General features: G+C 40.2%; 1 protein-coding gene across 2 annotated transcripts in view; it reads left to right on the top strand.

The window, feature by feature from the left end:
- Positions 1-17,259: 17,259 nt before the first annotated feature.
- Positions 17,260-21,122, top strand: part of pcdh11 (protocadherin 11) — a 220,553-nt gene continuing 216,690 nt past the window's right edge. For both annotated transcript variants that reach the window (XM_061787939.1, XM_061787940.1), the window contains exon 1: positions 17,260-17,335. The gene's annotated coding sequence lies outside the window, so the exon portion shown is untranslated. The remainder of the gene's footprint in view (positions 17,336-21,122) is intronic.

Genomic DNA, 21,122 nt, shown 5'->3' with positions numbered 1-21,122 from the left:
GTATGTTTCATTTTCCTCTGAAACATGCACTTAATTCTTGTCTTTTGCAGCATTGCTATTGCACCAAACATCAGCTGGTATGGGCACCAGCTTCCGGGGACCCGGAACATGATATGTTGTATATTAAATGGATGGAAATGGAGAAGCATTTAAACTAGAGCAGTGATTCCCAACCAGTGTGCTGGGCACATTAGTGTGCCGTGAGCGCTCTTCAGCTGTGCCGTGGGAAATATCAAATTTTACTTAAGTGCTCGAAAAAATATTTATTTCCAAGAAATAATGTATATTTATTCATCTATTCATGCCAGTGAGGCAACGTGACAGACAGAACAAATAAATGCTATTTTATTAGATGGCAGAAAGTGCATACGGTAATTAATGTATCCACTTTTTGTGACATTTCTCTTTGTTAGTGTGTCGTGAGATTTTTCAATTGTAAAATATGTGCCTTGGCTCCATAAAGGTTGGAAATCACTGCACTAGAGGCGTCATGTATTCACTTTTGAACCAGATAATGAAAATTAAGGTAATATCCTACACAATATTTTACACAATGCTATCTTCTGGGCTTATAAAACTTAGGAAGACTTCAACTGCTGAGCTTTACAATTACCAGCATCCACAATGTAGTTTGTAGTTTATTAGAGCCTGTTTGAACTTCATATTGCACACTTCATATAAATATGAGGTTGCAATCTTAAAGGGTAAGAAAGAAGGGAGAAGAAAGCAATATTCCCAAAATATTTGAAAAAGTTCCAATATGCTGATGGTTTTTTGTTTTTATTTTGTGTTAAAATTACTCATCCTATTCAGAAACATTTTTCGACAACAGAAACCAGCAATAGTTCTTAAACTACCTCTTAAAATTCACACAATAACAGCATAACGTAGCATGACGTGATCAGCAGAATGACCTTGATGCACAGATACTATGACTGTTTTTTTAAAAGTGAGGTGTAAATGCAAAAATCCCAGCATATGTATGTTGTAACAAATAACATCAAAGGTCCACATTAATTTTTACAGCAACAGTGTAAGCCATGTTTATCACGCCGTTAATGCAGGACAATATTTCGTGCGTACTTTTGATTGCAAACTTGGCTTTAGATTTATAGACTCTCGTCTATCCACTTCACCTCATTATATAGGTCTGACCTGTCAACAAATTGAAGAAACCAATGATAAGACACCAAACATATTCCATCCATCCATCCATCCATCCATCCATTTTCTGAGCCGCTTCTCCTCACTAGGGTCGCGGGCGTGCTGGAGCCTATCCCAGCTATCATCGGGCAGGAGGCGGGATACACCCTGAACTGGTTGCCAGCCAATCGCAGGGCACATACAAAAAAACAACCATTCGCACTCACATTCACACCTACAGGCAATTTTGAGTTTTTCAATTAACCTACCATGCATGTTTTTGGGATGTGGGAGGAAAGCGGCTTGCCCGGAGAAAACCCACGCAGGCACAGGGAGAACATGCAAACTCCACACGGGGGGGGGGGGGGCCGGGGATTGAACCCCGGTCCTCAGAACTGTGAGGCTGACGCTCTAACCAGTCGGCCAACGTGCCGCCATCAAACATATTAACAGGGGGGTGGGGGGGAAATTAAACCATGTCATTGGTCTTGATGTCCTGAAAAGTGGACACGATTGAAATTGCACCGCCCTGATGGCTTCATAATTTGGCAAGAGCCTGTAACTTGGCAGTCTCAAACAAGTAGTCAGCGCTCAGGTTTTCTAACTTAACAAAAAACATCTGCTTGATATTTAACTTACACTTTCAAAGCTGCTTCTCGTTCTGCTTGGGTCTGTCACCAAAACAGAGCTCAGTAACTAACTATCACTTCCATCTGAAGTCTGTATGGTCTCGAAAGACATGAAATCAATACTGAACATTTTACTTCTGTGGGGACACACACTGAGGACAGACAAGATTCTCCTCACCATGACTGCACTTGATTGAGGCCTAGTTAGATGGCTAATATAAATGATGGACTTACACACACAGCTCTCGGGGAAGAAACACTGTGATCCACTGTGACAGTCTCTTTCTGACAGTGAGGTAATGAAAAGCCAAACCAGTTTGTGTTGTCTCCTACTGTTAAATGCTGTTTTTGGCGTTTTTGTTATGTCTCCTTTTAATCCACTGTATCATGCCATGAAAGATGATTTAAGACATGACTGGAAAAGACTATCAGAACATAACCACACTCTGAAAAACAGCGAGACATTTTTTCAGCGATTTGACAGCCAACAACAACAACAAAAATAACCCAACACAGCAGCTTGTAACAATACACATATTCATCGACTGTAGATTGATGAATATGAATTAGTTTTGAGCCATGGCATCTGGAAATGTGGGAAGAGGCCACACTTGTGTTAAGTTGCTTACCGACAACAACAGCATATACTATACAAACTTGCTATTGTTTAAAAAACTTCTTACTAGTGGCTTCTGACATCTGCTACCATGGATACCTGGGTCAAATAGCCTGTAAAATCTATTATAAATCATATATATTACTGTGAAACAGTGTTGACCTCCTTCTCAATTTTTTAGAATTTTGTTTGTATATTTTCCCCCAATTTTATGTTTAAGATCATCTAACAAATATAAATATCAGACAAAGATAACCCAAGTAAAATGCTTGTTTTTAAATTATGATTTTATTTGTTAAGGGAAAGAATCTATTCAATGCGAACTGGTCCTATGTGAAAAGATAATGGCCCACCTTGTTCAATCATGCATTAAATGTGGCTAATCAGATTTTTTGGCTCATTTTCACTGACCACATCCATCCTGATTACCTCCAGACCGGTTAATCAAGAAATCTCTTAAAGAGAACCTGTCTGACAAAATGAAGTCAGCCAAAAAAAAATCTCAAAAAGCTCCAACAAAATTCCACAATCCAAAGAAATTAGAGAACAGATAAGAAATAAAGTAACTGGCATTTATCATTCTGGAAAGGGTTACAAAGCCATTTCTAAAGCTTTAGGATTCCAGTGAACCATTATCCACAAATGGAGAAAACATGAAACAGTGGTGAACCTTCACAGAAATGGTCGGCCTACAAAAATTACCCAAAGACCACAGCGCTGACGCATTCAAGGCCACAAAGGAACCCAGGACAACTTTTAAAGAACTGGAGTTATAGAAAAGGCTTGCTTTCAGTTGTTGATGCTGAGGGTGGCTTAAGCAGTTATTAGGTTTAAGGGGCGTTTTTTTCACACAGGGTCAGGTAGCTTTGAATAGTTTTCCTTAATAAATAAAGTCACCATTTAAAAACTGCATTTTATGTTTACTTGGGTTATCTTTCTCAGATATTTACATTTGTTTAATGATCTTAAACAAAGTGGGAAAAACTATCCCTCTCCCCCCAAAAAAAAAAAAGAATTTGAGAAGGGGGCGAATACTTTTTCACAGTATTGTTTATGGTTTTAGCAGAGCAATAATCCATCCATTGAAGTTTGAAAAGTTCAAATCAATTGCAATCTCTGGGGAATCAATTTTAAAATACATTTTGATCAGCTTTGATCTCACTTACCTCGGGCATCTCATGTTGGAAATTATTTTAATTTATATTTTTCTACGTTTAACACACAGACACATAGGAACTGATTTACTAACCATGTGGACACACAGATTTGTACTTAAATCATGCGTATGCACGTTTGACGCATAATTCTGTGATTTATCAATGTTTCTACTTGTTTTGTTCATACTCTGCGAACAAATTTAAAACCTCCTCAGACCACGCGTACACACAAATACGTAATGCAGGATCAGCATTCGACAATATGTTAAACACACATCTTTTACCCAATATGCACAATGTATTGTATTGAAACTACAGTCATTTATAAAATCAAAAATAATAACTTTGGTGATAATAACTCAAACCAGGAATGTGCTAACGGGTTGACTGTCCTATATAACAATGAAAAGGACACTTCAAATCACTTTTACCGTCATTCCATTTAAGTGCTTGTACAGTATGTGCATATGGGTGTTTATTTGATTTCGGGCACTTTTGATTTTCCTTTTTCTCAAAAAATAAAATGTCACAAAAACTATATATACCTACCTTACCTTAATTGTCATCTTTCTGTGACTCAGAATCTGTTCATGTCCATATATATTGATTTAAGATTTTTTTTTTAATTTGGTCTTTTTGTCAGATACCCTTGAGAAATGTCATTACCACCACAATGGCATATTGATTAAAAATTTATTAATCTTGTGATGATAATGACATGTGATTTTAATGACATTTCAAAATTGTTAGCTAACTGTGCTATGCTGGTAGAGTTATCTTAAATCTTTCTTTTAGCCAGCTAGTGCTGTACAACATTTTATATGATTATCAAGTTTTTACAGGAAAATCTTTAAACATATTAACACTGCAAGTTGTTTGGTCATGACATGCAATAAAAATATTATGTGACTTAAGGGTCCTAAGTCTTACTTACTCTTCCAGTTATCAAAATTTCTGACTTCTCTCTGCCCTAGCATGTGCTTGATTGACAAGACAAAATGACACAGGGAATTAAAGACTCAGATTTTGAATAAACTTGATTGATCTGAAAATGGTCAATGCAGGGGTAATGACAGCAACTTTAAGGGACAGACATATTTTAGTAAAAATAAAAGACAGAATTTGAAATGTTTTGTATATACGATGAGAAATCATTAATTCTATTATATTTTAAGGAATTGATGGTAAAAGTTGCACCATTTTAGCATTTTTTTTATCAGAACGATAGAGCTTCATATATCCAAACCCTGTGCTAGGGACAGGGTGAAAACTGTAAAATATCACCATAAAACCGCTCACAAAATGTCAAAATATGCTAATATTAACATGAAATTTTAGACAACACTTATGATTAGGCACGCCCACTGCTGGTTGTAATTTACATTTTATATCAAGGACACAAAAAGGCCCCGTAATCAAATAAACACCCATATATGTGTGTACCCCTGCAGCAGCTGTCTGCGTGCAGTCCGACGTTGTCACCCAACGAGCAGGAACTGCAGTCGGATCGCTCCCATAATCCTATGGATTCGGTAGTCATTCTGATCGATAGTCTGATTCATATATTTTTTTCTGTGATTCTTATGTTCAAATGCCTGCCTCGATCCTCTGTCAGTCGCTGTCAATCTCCTCGTCTCCTCGATGGAATTTATGGTGGGGGTAGTTCACGTAAACAGAGGAGCGAGGACCTAGGAAGTTGCAAATATACTGTAGAAATGAGATGAGCCAGTGTCAAATTAAAATTGCTGTAATAATTATTTAAAGATAAACTGCTATCCCCATATGTTACTGTCACAGAATAATTGGTGTAAAATGTTTTCGCCCCTTTTCTTCAACCGCATATTTTCAAGCTTCGTAGCATTCGTTCCAGCACAATACGGTCTGCTTCCTTTCTAAAACAGCAAGATAAGGAGCTTAAATTCTCAAGAGTGCAAAGCAGATGTGTGCGCACATTGTCTTTGCAGTGCCATGTCTTTGGCAAGGGGGCATCGGCAGTTTACAAGACTTGCCTTCAATTTTACTCATCAAACAATGGTTGTGTACACAGCCCATTCAAGGCAGGGGGAACGCAACACGACGTGACAAGAACATCAACCATTGGGCCATCTGGGAAGGACGATTGCCAAATAATGACTCCTTGGTGATTATCGAAAACACAATTCCTTTTCTCTCTTGTCTCAATCCACAAATAGTTTGCACATCTATAGCGTTCATCGTGTCTTCTTTTAGATTTCAAATAGTTTGTTGTAAAAACTAATAAAATAAGGAACAGAACCTAATGATTCAGAGTATTGATTGATTGAAGATGCATCATCTCAACTTTAACTCACATATATGTAATTTATTTTCAAGTAGCTTTTGTTGTCACCAGGGCCAGGCTTGTTCCTGACCTACAAAAGCAAGTCATTAAGATTTAAATCTTCTCCACATAAAATCTTTTATCGAAAATCAATTCAGTGACCTTCACCATGTAAAGGCAAATGTGTCGTCAAACGCTGGTACTGTGTTAAATTGCATGTCTTTATTAATCAAGACTGCCAACAATATTGCTCGGGTTCATTGTGTTCTGCAACCTAAATTGCTTTCTTTAAGATTCAAAGGGTTACTCAAAACTATTTTCGTGAGAAGTACAGCGAATTATCAGACAAATAGAAAATGGACCTTCCACTAAAAGTAATGTGTACTACTAAGCAAACAATTTGACAATGTTGCCCCAAGCTGTTTCACAGGAGACAGATGGAAGGAATCATCACCACAGCATGTATATTGCCCACATCATACAACAAACAAATGCTTTTTAACAGTTGTTACCTCATGAAATGGAGAAAACCTTTACAACTTAATGTCTTCCTTAGAAATAAAACAGTTATTTTTGTTCATAAACTCTATGGCTCATCCTATGCCTCTGAATGAAATGCTTAAGCAGTCAGGAGTTGGTTCCTCAGGGAATCTCTCGCTTGGGTTTACATTACAGGTCTACGTGCCCTTACTTTGACTGAATACATCCAAATTAGTCACTGTCTTTGTACATGGGGATGGGGGTACAGGAGATTCGCGAGGGATAAGAACTGGGCCGGACTATGAAAAATTAAATTTATTTATTTATTTATTTTAATAATAAGAGGCGATAAACTACCCAAATGGTTGGTCCCCCACCTCCCCAAAAAAAGAAAAAAAATGAAAAAGAGAAAAAAAAGGTTGGCACGGTGTATGACTGGTTAGCTCATTCGCCTTACAGTTCTGAGGTCCTGGGTTCAAATCCGGCCTCCTTGTGTAGAGTTTGTGCCAGAGTGGGATTTATTCAGGTACTCCGGTCTCCTCACATTCCAAAAACATGCATGGTAGGTTAATTGAAAACTCTATATTGTCCGTAGGTGTGAATATGTCTGTGAAAGGTTGTTTGTTTATATGTGCCCTACGATTGGCTGGGGACCAGTTTAAGATGTACCCCGCCTCTTGCTCAAAGTCAACTGAGAAAGGGGCCAGCACACCCGTGACCCTTGTCAGAATAAGCGGTTCAGAGAATGGATGGATGGATAGAAAAAAAGAAAAAAAATGTGAAAGAAATTCTGCCAATAGGGTGCCGAACCGCAATATACAGAGGTCCATTGTATTTCCAAGAGACCCAGCACCGATATCGCTGTTTACATCTACTTAAAGGGCTCGTTTGCATTTTTAAAGCAGCTCGCATAATAGATTTGAACGTAGCGTCACTTAAAACCATCCACCCCGCCAACCCGCCGAGTCTCCGACACAAGCCGCAGCCCTCACTGACATGCACGAGCACGATTCTCGAACATGGCCTTTCATAATGGCATGCGATTATGAAGGTGCGTATTTGTGACAGTCACAGAGAAGCCACAGCTGCTATGTTGGTCGCATGATTTATTTGTAATAGAGTGTTACTTTAACACTAAATGTTATCGGCTTGAAGTTGTATTGTTTTTGAATATAAAGTGAACCCTCGCTACTTCGCGGTTCGACTATCGCGGATTCACGACTTTGCGGGGTTTTTAAGTTATATATATGGACATTATTTCACGAATGTTCCGGAAAAATCTAGAAAAATCGAGATAAGTGAATACCTAAAATGTTTACTTTTTAGTACTAAGTAGTGTGCAATAATGTGATATCCTATGATATGATTACCCTATGAATAATATGATAGAGAGGGTTTTAAAAGGTCAAAATACACATTAAATAGTTAAATCAATATGGTGTCTCGACTTTGCGGAAACTCGCTTATCGCGACCCAGTCCTGGAACCTAACTCCCGCGATAACCGAGGCTTCAATGTACAATCAATTAAACATAAAAAAAAGAATTGATAAACTTACCTGTTGAGCAGGAATCTGAATACTCAGCTGCCTGAGGTCCATTGCTCTGCTTCTTTTTACTAGTTTTACATTAAGTTGTTATGTCCAGTTATTATGTCCGTTTGTTAGTAATTGAGTGACGTGCATTTTTTGTATTTCCCAATGGTGGATATTAAAACATAGTTTCAACAACACTCCAGAAGCCCAAGGTAATAGATTAGTGCAAGGCTGCAGTGTGCTGGTGACCGGCAAGTCACTGACACTGAGAAGGTCATGCCTTCTGTCCCTGATTGGTTGTTTTTCCTCTAGTGCAGTGGTTTCTTAAAAATCAAATCAGAGGTGCAAGATGAAGGCAGAGATGGATGTTTTTTTTCACAGTTCATTTTGTGACTGTACTACTGTCAGGTTTATACAAATGGATTTAACAAATACGACAAAACGTGTTTTTGTTTTAATCTGCAAACACTCCTTTAAAGGTGACATTTTGACGAACCAACTTTTTCTAGTATTTAGGATGTAATATTGTCTCTATGGTGCCTCAGTAAACGTGAAATATGAATTAAAATCGTCCATGCATTCTGAGTTGCAGATGTTTTTCTGCCGAGAGGCCTGAAATTAGGTCATTCGAATTTCTTGAGCTTATCTACGTCACTAGCGAAGATCTCCGCCGACCTCTCCGCTCCCGAGCCAACACTGTCAACGTAACAAACACGTGTACTCTCACAAGTGGGTCTTCCACACGGAGGCAACCAGTCAGAGAAAAGGCGCCCTCTTTTCTCAAATGTGGACAAGGCGAATACAAAACTGGGTCACACAGAAATAGCTGTAAGAGGGGCCTTTTCTGGACACTCGTATGATAAAAAAAGGTGTTTTTTGAAATGATACTATTTTACTAAATCCATATTAGAGAGTCACTCTTTGGAGGTCGATAGCCAAAACACAGGACCTTTAACCTCTGGAGTATCATCCCATATTCACACTGCACATTTAAAATGCACATAAAATAGATGTTGTTATTATTGGGCAGCAAAGACACCAAACAAAATAAGCATCAGTTATAATAAACGGCAGAAAAATTCACTCCCCCCTTGTCAACGATAGGTTTGGCGGCTGAAAAACTCAATAAGCCAAGCCCACCCCCCAACCCCTCCCATTGACAACTGGTTGCTGTCACTCAACACCCATCAACAAATGCTACCTCAGCAAAAAAATTCTGGAGGCTGCCACTATGCGTTTGCCTGGTGACCAGAAGTTATCACGACACCTTACCCCAAACGCGGAAGTGCTCGCTGCATAGACTCTATTGTAAAAAGTGAATGCCTAAAATATGCATATTGATTGTTAAGTTCAATGTTCAGCTTAAGTTAAGATAAGTTTGTTAAAGTCTTTTCTCACACAGGCTTCACATAATAATATTCAGTTCTGAACACAATTAGCAATATAGCAGCTGCAAAGGCCATACATGACATGACAAAACCACAGTGAAGTCAACCAAATGTGCTACAACAATGCATGTTTGTATCATGCAGCTGGTAGTTTACTGCAAGACACTAACAGGGAATTAATTAGCTGTCATGTAACAACATCCTCGTCCAAGCTCACATTATTTTGCCAGTGGATATTAGGTGAGGTCTGGTGTTACTCTAATTGGTATTTTGCAAATATATGCCACTCATAGCTGGGCCCTTCATTAGTCTCGAGATTTCTTGGCCTTGTGAGGAATTCTGCTTCTTTTGCTTTAAGCGTGCTTCATGTTGATGTGACAGGAAATTATTAGCTGTAGTTTTAATGGACGGAAACTTCTTGCCATTATGATGTTGATTAATTGAGGCCAAACAAAAGGGCACGTTTATGTATCAAATACAAATCAAATTTGCCATGAGTATTGCAAACACATTATAATCTGGGATATGAAGTGACTTATTTTAGATGAATTCAGTGGAAAAATACTACACTAAAACTATTCACATAATTATTTTATCCATAGCCTCTTTGAAATATATTTTATTATTTATTAAGCAGCACAATGTAGCTTTTGTCACAGTTTTTTATTTTTGTTGTTGTTGATTTTTTTGTCTCGTGCTGGACAAGGTTGAAAATACGCTTAAACTTCTCAACAGTAGTAAGACATGGGTGCCCAAGGAGCATGATAAGTCTCTGTTGTCAACCGTTTCAACAATGACATGACAGATGGGAAGCTGAAAGCCTTTTCTTCCTGATCTACTGCTTTGGATGAAACTAGGGCCGCACATGTTGAATATTCACTCACTGTGGGAAAAGTTCAAATATTATCTCATGCAGTCTTTGTCTATCTTGGGTCCCTGCACCATTTCTCTGAAATTCTACCTCTGCTGCAAAGAAGCTAAAAGTAAATATTGAATTGTCCTTGCTCTGTCCACTCCATCTTTCTCAAATCTTTTTTTTACCTCCAGAGATCTTGGAGGACGTAAGAAGAAACTGAAAGAAATGAGGCAATAGAGAGAGATTCAACTCATTGGGGTATAACTCCTAAGTGGTTCTTGAAAGTTGCTGTGGAAACAGACAATCTCTGCAAAAATTTATTATTTTTGTTGGGATTTCGCTAGCTCTTCTAAATAGAGTTGCTTTATATTGGAAGTACACAGTATCTGCCACTGTTTTTTGACAGTGCCATCCTATGTAAAAAACTGAAAAGGGCATGTTGCAAAACTTTATTTATTTATTTTTTAATTCATGGGGGAAATATACGGTAGTATAAAGGGTGACAAAACTGAAGTGTTGCCTGGTCATGTTATTAGTTAATGTATGTACAGTAGAACCCTGTTGTTAGAGGTGTGATCAATATGACTAACATATGAGCAGAAATCATTTTGGTCTAAATAATGTACAAGGGATGCTAGTGCCTCGCACCATCCTGACTGAGTACGCAAGAAATATGAGAAAGACATTGAGTCATTGTCTGCTGTGAATTACTGTTCTTCTATATGTGCCCTGCGATTGGCTGGCGACCAGTTCAGGGTGTACCCCAGTGTCAGCTGAAATAGGTGCCAGCACACCCGCGACTATATCTGTATCTCATGGATCGGTTATATCAAGCAATTAATCTCACTTGCGATATCGTGGGAAATCTTACAGTATTGCCCTAAGACTCACGGTATTGGAGGAAGGTTCAAGATACAGGTGGGGCAGAGAGGTGAAAGCAGGAGAACCGAAAGAGCTCTCTTTTTCTTGCTTGCTGAGTTCTTCTTGATAGGCTGTAGTAGCTTTTGTTGTGTTTTCCCACAGGTTTTATGAAAAGACATCATTTATTATATACTGTATATTCTAATTTACTGTGCACTTCTATCCTCGTCCATCGAATTTGGAATCTGGAATTTGAATCGAATTACATTCATAGACTGTACCCCCAAAACGCTATTATTGCTGCAGCAAAAAAATCATGCTAGGCTCAAAAATACCAAACTTAAGAAATTGCCTGTTCACTAATTAAACCGTATTCAATGTCTTTTTTTATTATTATTAATAACATTAGAAATTGCATATACATATACATATACAGCATACTAACAGTTATTTATTTGCTTATTGTTGTCCGAATATTCAAGTCAAGTCAGAAATGGAGGAACACTCTTAAGAGCAAGGCAGGTTTAGAAACAGCCAAGTAACAAGAAATGAAATAATAATGAGAAAGTAACTACGAGTTATTTTCCTCCGATAATCCATCCATCCATTTTCTGAGCCGCTTCTCCTCACTAGGGTTGTGGGTGTGCTGGAGCCTATCCCAGCTATCATCGGGCAGGAGGCGGGGTACATCCTTAACTGGTTGCCAGCCAATCGCAGGGCACATACAAACAAACAACCATTCACACTCAACGGGCAATTTAGCAATTTAGAGTTGTCAATCAACCTACCATGTATGTTTTTGGAATGTGGGAGGAAACCGGAGTGCCCAGAGAAAACCCATGCAGGCACGGGGAGAATATGCAAACTGCACACAGGCGGGGCCGGGGATTGAACCCCAGTCCTCAGAACTGTGAGGCAGTCATCCACCATGCCGCCGTCCTCCGGTTAGTGATGATTTATTTTTCTGAGCAGCCTCTGTAATATGTTTTCTATGGAGTGGACAAATGGAATGTATTCGAGTCACTGATGGTGTAGTGGTACCCCCACCTGACTTTGGTGCGGGCAGCGTGGGTTCAGTTCCCACTCAGTGACGGTGTGGAAGTGAGTGTAAATGGTAGTCCGTGTCTATATGTTCCCTGAGACTGACTGGTGACCAGTTCAGGGTGTAGTCCGACTTTCGCCCTAAGTCAGCTGGGATAGGCTCCAGCGCCCCGTGACCCTAACCAGGATAAGCGGTATTGAAAATGGATGGATGGATGGAATGTATTGGCGGAGGGATATGATGTAATAGAGAGTCGGACTAGTTATTCCCTCTCCGAGTGATGTTCTTTTACCCACAACTTTATATTTAAGATTAACAAAGATAAACAAAGCGGCAGGCCCGGACCACGTGTCCCCATCCTGCCTCAAAGTCTGCGCGGACCAGCTCGCTCCAGTCTTCACTCAGATCTTCAACAGATCTCTGGAAATGTGCGAAGTTCCATCCTGTTTCAAACCCTCCACCATCATTCCAGTCCCCAAGAAACATGCAGTCTCGGGTCTGAATGACTACAGGCCTGTCGCTTTGACATCTGTGGTCATGAAGTCCTTTGAACATCTCGTGCTGGACCACCTCAAGAGTGTTACAGGTCCCCTGCTGGACCCCCTGCAGTTTGCCTACCAAGCGAACAGATCTGCGGATGATGCAGTCAACATGGGACTGCACTTCATCCTAGAACACCTCGACAATGCAGAGACCTACACGAGGATCCTGTTCGTGGACTTCACTCAGCGTTCAACACCATCATCCCTGAACTCCTTTCATCCAAGCTTCTCCAGCTCAGCGTCTCACCTGCCATCTGCCAGTGGATTTACAGCTTTCTGACGGACAGGACACAGCAGGTCAGGCTGGGGGAGGCCACTTCATCCACACGCAGCATCAGCACTGGGGCGCCCCAAGGTTGTGACCTCTCTCCGCTGCTCTTCTCTCTCTACACGAACGACTACACCTCAGCGAACCCGACTGTCAAACCCGACTTGGCAAATAAAGATGATTCTGATTCTGATTCTGATATGAACACTCACTAGTACACCACTGAGTGTTCCTGTTACAATATACTTAAATAATTCGGCGGATGGCGGCACGGTGGCCGACTGGTTTGAGCGTCAGCCTCACAGTTCTGAGGACCCGGGTTCAATCCCTGGCCCCGCCTGTGTGGAGTTTGCATGTTCTCCCCGTGCCTGCGTGGGTTTTCTCCGGGCACTCCGGTTTCTTCCCACATCCCAAAAACATGCATTAATTGAAGACTCTAAATTGCCCGTAGGTGTGACTGTGCGTGCGAATGGTTGTTAGTTTGTATGTGCCCTGCGATTGGCTGGCAACCAGTTCAGGGTGTACCCCGCCTCCTGCGCGATGATAGCTGGGATAGGCTCCAGCACGCCTGCGACCCTAGTGAGGAGAAGCGACTCAGAAAATGGATGGATGGATGAATTCGGCGGATCATCTCTTCGAAGGTTGGTGGCGATGGCCTGTGGAGGGCTGACTCAATGGGGCTTCCTGGTGGTGGCCACCGCAGCCTAGGATGCAGTCTTCACGAAGCCTGTCAGTGTATTTCTTGTCATATACCCACATGGTCACATGGGTTACGCGTCCAATCGGGTGCGTTTACACTCAAATGAGGCATTGAAGAGCTGTATCAGCCTCAGTGGTGTTGCCCTGAATAGCTTTCTCAAAACTAAATGTTAAGCGCAATGGCTCATTATTTTATACCGAGACAAGACGATATCGAGGTACTTTTAATTTCCGATACCGCAATATCGTTAATATTGTAAGATCCCTTATATATACATATACATACGGTAAGGTCAATTCCTTTGTTTTTGTTGTATACTGAAGACATTTTGGTTTCAGATCAAAAGATGAATATGAGACAAAAGTTCACAATTCCACCATTCATGGTATTTACATCTAGATGGGTTAAACAACTCAGGACAGAGGACCTTTTGTTTGAAGCCACCCACTTTTCAAGTGAGCAAAACAATTGGAACATGTGACTGATGGGTGTTTCTAGTTGCTCAGGTGTTGCCTTTTAGATTGATTGCTTAAACATTAGATGGTGTTTGTTTTTGGCTTTTGGTTTAACCTGTGACAACTGCATTTGCTGTTAAGCAAACATGAAGACCAGAGAACTGTCTATGGGAGAAAAGCAAACCATTTTGAAGAGCTGTTGCACAAACATTGAGCATAGCCAATACAACAATTTGGAATGTCCTGAAAATGAAATAAACTACTGGTCTACTGAGCAACAGACATCGAAAAGATCGGCCAAGGGTATCGACAGCAGTTGATGACAGAAACATTGTGAGAACTGTGAAGAAACACCCAAAGAGAACAGTCATTGACATTACTGCCAAACTCCACAGGGCAGGGCTGAAGATGTCACAATCCACTGTTCAAAGAAGACTTTGAGAGAAGAAATATGCAGGCCATACCACAAGATGCAAACCACTCATCAGCAAAAATAATCTGAAGGCCAGATTGGATTCTGCAAGCAATTACAGAGATGAGCGACAAAGTTAGGGAACAAAGTTTTATGGACTGGTGAGACCAAGATTAACCTCTACCAAAGTGATGGAAAGGCCAAATTATGGCGAAAGAAAGGATCTGCTTATGATCCTAAACATGAAAGCTCACCTGTGAAACATGGTGGAGGTCAAGTCATGGCTTGGCCTTGCAACGCTGCTGCCGGAACGGGTTCACTAGTCTATTGATGATGTAACTCATGATGGTAGCAGCAGAATGACTTCTGAAGTCTACAAAACCATTTTGTCTGGCAATTTTCAGGAAAATACATCCAAACTAATCTGGAAAAGCTTCATCCTACACCAAAGCAATGACCCAAAACACACTGCCATCACAACAAAGGACTTCATCTGGGAAAAAAAGTGGAAGGTCTTGGACTGGCCAAGTCATTCTGTCCGAATACAGAGAGGAAGTAATACAGCTGGTGGACTGGTACAAAGATTGTTATCTTTGCATCAGTGTCAAGAAGACCAAGGCGATGGTGATGTATTTCAGGAGGGACAGAAGCTCCCTCCACCCCTGCACATTGGAGGAGCAGCAGTTGAAGTGGACCTCTGATGACCTCACTTGGAACCAAAACACTTCCTGTCTACTCAAGAAGGAACTCCAGCATCTCTACTTCCTGCGGAAGCTGCGACGTGCCGGACGGGGGAGCTGTGTCTTGAGGGGCTTCTACAGATGGAGCGCGTCCTCAATACCAGCATCACGGTGTGGCACAGCAGCTGCTCAGCTGCACAGAGGACGGCACTACAAAGGGCGATAAACCCTGCTCAGATGATTGTGGGGAACAGCCTTCCCCAGAGCGTGAGATAGCAACCAAATTGGTCGCATTTGCAACCTTTTTTTTCCAGCTTGGGCTATTAAAAATTTTATCTGGTCGCACTTGCTTGAGTGCATGTTTTAATAGTTGAAAGTCGCCTTTATTTCCACTGCAATCTCCGCCTCCGACACCATTTCCGGTTGTGAAGAGAGAGCGCCGTTTCGATCATTGTTCTGAATCCCATTTGAGTTAAAAGCGATCAGCTGCAATATGATTGGCTGCTTGCTGCAACTATACTGCTAGCTTAAAAAATTGCCTGCTTAAAATGTGTCTAATTTAACAATATTACTAGAATTGAATCCAACTTGATTTACCAGGGCTATATATAATCATGTAATTTTTGTTTGTCCAAACCTGTACTATTAAGTAGGACAAAACCTATCTGAATAAGATGTAAATTTAAAGTTTATTCAACCCAAGTAAAATAAATTGGACCCAATCCTAGTAATATATTTAAATTAACCATCATAAATTATGTTGACCGAACCCAAGTACAGATAGACCAACAGAATTGCGTAATGCTTAAAGAAAAACATTTAATTATGCGGACATTTCTTTAAATTCATTGAAAGAGTTGTTTTTGGATTATGATCACTCCATTAACCTGAATTTTATTATTTTTTTTAATTCATTCATTTAAGGATTATTAGGAGTTAATTGACTGTTGCATGTCATAATGAAAGCCATTCACTGACATCTACTGCCTGAATTGTTATTATCATGGTGATAGAAGAAACACACAATGTGGTCAGAGAATCAAAAATAAAAACAACGTTACCAGATTTGATGAAAACTTTTCAACCTCGGTATAATGTGCGCTCTGAATATAAAGCAGATTGTATGTAAGATAACTGAACAGTCATTGGCTTCAGGTACAACCATAACTGTCTGATATAATGTTCTATATGGAAAGTGTGAACAACCCCATTTCCATCCTCCCCCTTCTCAACCCTAATAAAAGCGCTGTTTTCACATGGGAGAAGAGTTCGAAGCTCATCTTTATTCAGAGGTGCCAATGGTGCTCAAATAGGAATCCGAAAATACAAGTGAAGAGTGCCGCCCTCTTGCTTTCAGATGGATTTGGGGAGTCGAGCCAGTTTGCACCCCGGAGTGTTCTCACAAGCCACTGTGAGTTTCTCACCATCTCAGTGCGTCTTTAAGCGGACCACAGTTTGCAGTCTTCTGCTGGCTCCTCCTCCCTTCGTGATGTCAGCGGCGGGGAGAGCGAGTGTGGGAGCGAGGTGAGCGAGCACGGAGAGTTCATCCAATACTACCGAGACATTTCCAGTGTAGCGCACCGCTACGGCGAAGCGTCTATCCCGGCTCCGGCAAGTGATATTGCACCCAGCCACAATTTGATCCAGCTGGAGGGAGGGAGGAGGGGGCGGGCAAGCGATGCAATCTGTGCATCCCTCGTTTTTGGGAGTTTTTTTTATTTTTTGTAATTTTTTATCTATTTATTTATTTTTATTTATTTTTTCGTGCACGAGATTGTGAAATTACTTAGCTGCAAGTTTTCACCAAGATGTGTTTTTTTTTTTTGGACGGAAGCTTTTGACGGCCGTTTTGACGCAAGCGATGTTGACTTATTATTAATGTCAGATATAGGGATACAGTGTTAGGGTGATAAACGAAGCTTGGACCGCCGAAGAGGAATTGTAATGATTTACCTTTCATAAACAAAGTTGTGTGCGTGTATATTTCCACCAGCCCACGCGGACAACCGCTTTTTTTTTGCGCATGGATAAGTTTTTGTAGTGGATATTTGTTTTGTTCTACTGGCATCACTTTTTTTTTTTTTTTTTTTCCCCTGACGAGGATTACTCCCCTCGTCTTATCTCCACTTCACCTCAATACATGGCACTTGAGTCATTATAATTATATATATATATATATATATTTTTTTTTTTTTTTTTTTTTTTGAAAATCAGTGATGTCTTTACGCGGAGGCGCCACTAACTGAATTTTTCAGCGCAGTCAAGCGAATAAAGGTAAGCTATTTTGCTTTTCAATATAAGGTCGCAATTTGACTTTATACTGTATGTCTGCTCACACGATCGATGAGCTCATTCAACAGCAACAAATTCAAACCAGAAGCAACCACGCACAAAATATTTTTTTTGAAAATACAGCATACCGCAACCATTCAAGTCACATACTAACGTGATATTGAGCCACTTTGCTTGGGTCGTCCCCGAGCTCCGAGCTCTTCAACGGATAAATCTGGCGGTCCCCTAGTGTGCACCTGATGTACAAATAATTGTGGGAAAATATACGCATTGTACTAGTTTCATAATTAACGGATGGGTCCGTTTTTACAAGTGCGTCGACTTTCTAGTGCTGCTCTCTCAGCATCTTGGGTGCACGTTGCGTGGGTGCGCGCGGCAACAAGCGAAATCCCGGTCCAGCCGTGGAGCTGTCACAGACTACAGATCACCTCGCGGGGGCGATCACTTTGTTCCAGAGCAATTTCCATGTTACTCTGGAGACAAGTGGTCGTGATGCTTCTGTCCTCATCACTATGTGACTTGTTTGGGTCTCATACATGTTTAGAAATATACAACACGTCAGTGGACTGAATTCATTTGCAGATGAATTGAATCTAATACAATAGGGAGGTAAGCAACATATAGTTCCTAAATTTATGGAGTTTTTTTGATGGTCGCAATAACCTCATTTGTATTTTTCATCTGTGCCATCCATAGCAATTTGCAAGTAGTCAATCAACTCTACAGCCAAACAGTCATTTGGTGCAACTGTATCACCAATTAGGATGCCGCAGTATTTTCCCTTGAATTTGAATTGTATGAAAGCGTTAACATGTCATTGCATGAAAATGTATCAATGGACCAGTTCATGGTTTGGGAAACGGTTTGTGTGTCCTCGATGTCATTGAGTATACCTTAGCATGCAAAAAAATAAAATAATAATAATCTTCCATACACTCACAATATACACACGAACAATGTAATGGGATTCGATTACAAGCGCTGTATCAAAAAATGCGTCAGTATGATCCAATGCTCTTCTAAACGTCAAACTCCTGCCACTACAACGCATTGAAATCATATATTTACAAAAGTAAACATTTAGATATGCTCGTGGCTAATGTCATTCATTGTACATATGTACCAAATGAAGTCACTGAGTCATTGAAAAGTTTCTTTGATAGGCCCTGTGTATTACATACAACACTAAGATTGTTTTTTTTATTGCATCAACAAATGCATTTCTTCTTCTTAACATGTTTTCACTTTTAAGCCTATGCTGTCTTTTATATTTAATGAGGTTTTACACTGTTGTTTCAAAGAAAACACAATTTAAGTTTTAAACTAAACTCACATTTCTTGTTAATGTTATTCTCACCCATAATTTCTATGGAGGAACCAGTGAGAAAGTTTGTTCGGTAGCAGGAAAACATGAACATGAATTGACTGCCCTCTTGAGGTCCATTATTAAAGTTGTGTCAATTTGTCAAATAGCTAATGCAGAGGGTAAGATATAATAATGAGCGAAGATGTATTTATTTATACTACAGAAACAATGTATTCTCAATCACGACAACTACAATTAATAGCCACTGTCGCTATATTTTAAAAACAAATTGTCAAACAAAAATACAATAGCCTTCGATAGTAGTGACTTTGTATCTGAAGTTCTTAATAATAATAATAATCATAACAATAATTCATTTGACTTAAAGGCACCTTTCAATCCACTCAATATCACCATACAAACATAGATACAAGAAATCAAGCAATAAAACAAAAATAACAGACATCAAACATCAATTGAAATGGCAAACAATTTTGGGTACGTTAAAGTGCGTAGGCAGTCCGGAATAGGTGTGTCTTGAGTTTGGATTTGAAGGGTTATGAGTGTGTTTTGGAGGTCAGATGGTACTGAGTTCCAAAGACGGGGGGCAGAGCGGCTGAAGGCCCTGTTCCCTAAATTGGACAGACAGGCAGAAGGGACGGTGAGGTGGATGGGGGACGGATGGTGTCGTAGCCTACTTTCAAATTTGTTGAAGTCAAACAGCATTTTTCCAGCACTCTGTTCATTTCCATGAGCACTACAATATGTTTGACGTCGCCATTGTTGTAATTTCCAGAGGGAGAACATTTGTCATTCTTTTGGTGTTTAAGGTTGGCTGTGTGTACAGGAGGAATAAAAAAAACCAGAGACCTTGTCTTGTCAGGCCGTCAGCGATCTTTAAAGCTGTTCAATGAGATAACCCCAAGACAATCGGAAAAATCCCATCTCCATCTAATGCTAATAAAAAAATAAAATAAATAAATACAGTCTGACAAAGAAGTTGAAATGTCTTCGGATCATCGGGCTAACCACAGCTGATGGTTGATAGTCTCTTTATGGGTAAACGTAGGGTGTGACAGCAGTTGTACATTTGGCCTTCCGCTGCTATAGCAAGTAGATCCAAACAGCAGGAAGACTTGTCCATCACACTGTCATGGAATGTGATCCAGGCCAGGCCTGCTACTCTTCACGCTGTCTCCCATGAATGAGGCTTGGGTTCACAGATTGAATCCAACCTGCTGTCTGGACCTCAAAATAGCATTTCATGAGACTACTAAAATGTAAACAAAGAAGAGTCATACTTAAGATGTGACCAGCTTCTTACTTATTTTCCTTCCAGTGTAAATCATTCTCTTGCTTGGCTTGGCCTTGTTCCACATAGACAGCACAAAAGAGACAGAAAACAGAAGCGTTGTGAGATTGCCTAATGTTGCCACATTATCCTGGAAACAAAGAAATTAAGTGAAATAACATTTTTAATATCTTTATTAGCGGCACGGTGGCCGACTGGTGAGAGCGTCAGCCTCACAGTTCTGAGGTTCAATCCCCGGCCCCGCCTGTGTGGAGTTTGCATGTTCTCCCCGTGCCTGCGTGGATTTTCTACGGGCACTCCGGTTTCCTCCCACATCCCAAAAACATGCATTAATTGGAGACTCTAAATTGCCCATAGGTGTGTATGTGAGTGCGAATGTTTGTTTGTTTCTATGTGCCCTGCGATTGGCTGGCAACCAGTTCAGCGTGTTCCCCGCCTCCTGGCCGATGATAGCTGGGATGGGCTCCACCGCGCCCGTGACCCTAGTGAGGAGAAGCGGCTCAGAAAATGGGTGGATGGATGGATGGATATCTTTATTGTGGCTCAAGTTTGAAGTGGCGTAGACCTACGCAGTATCATACTCAGACAAACCATTTATAAAGTACATCATGAGAGGGTAAAGCACAGTATTAGAACCACCACTTAGTAAGATGTAATGCTGTTTTATACCATTGAAAAATGGTTATCTTTTATTTAAAAAAATGACCAGTATTTTGTTGGATCTCATTTCTTTCCGTAGTATTTTATTTTAAAGTAGAATTATGTTAGATGGATGAATATTTTAACATCAAATGGTGATAACGTCTCATACAAAAATACTAGTAATAAAGGAACTTGATCAGTAACGCTCTGATCCATGTGTCATTATTTTGATACTATTACACAAACACAATTAGCATTAAACATACATAAATGCGCAACAATTCAACATATGATATGCCAAAGTTTGCTTACAATCCATAACTGTCGGATCTCATAAGATTGTGCAGGTGTACCTAGTCTAGTGTCCAATATGCAGACATCTCTTGAATTCTGGTAAAAATGTTATTCTCAGACTACATTAACATTGCCAGGTTGTCCTATCTTTCTGTCACTGCATTTGTGCACCGACTAAAATACACACACACCGCGTTCATACTTCAGAAAACTAT

The sequence above is a fragment of the Phyllopteryx taeniolatus genome, chromosome 10 (assembly GCF_024500385.1).
Source record: "Phyllopteryx taeniolatus isolate TA_2022b chromosome 10, UOR_Ptae_1.2, whole genome shotgun sequence".
Classification (NCBI taxonomy): Eukaryota; Metazoa; Chordata; class Actinopteri; order Syngnathiformes; family Syngnathidae; genus Phyllopteryx; species Phyllopteryx taeniolatus.
This window is presented reverse-complemented; position numbering and strand designations above follow the sequence as displayed.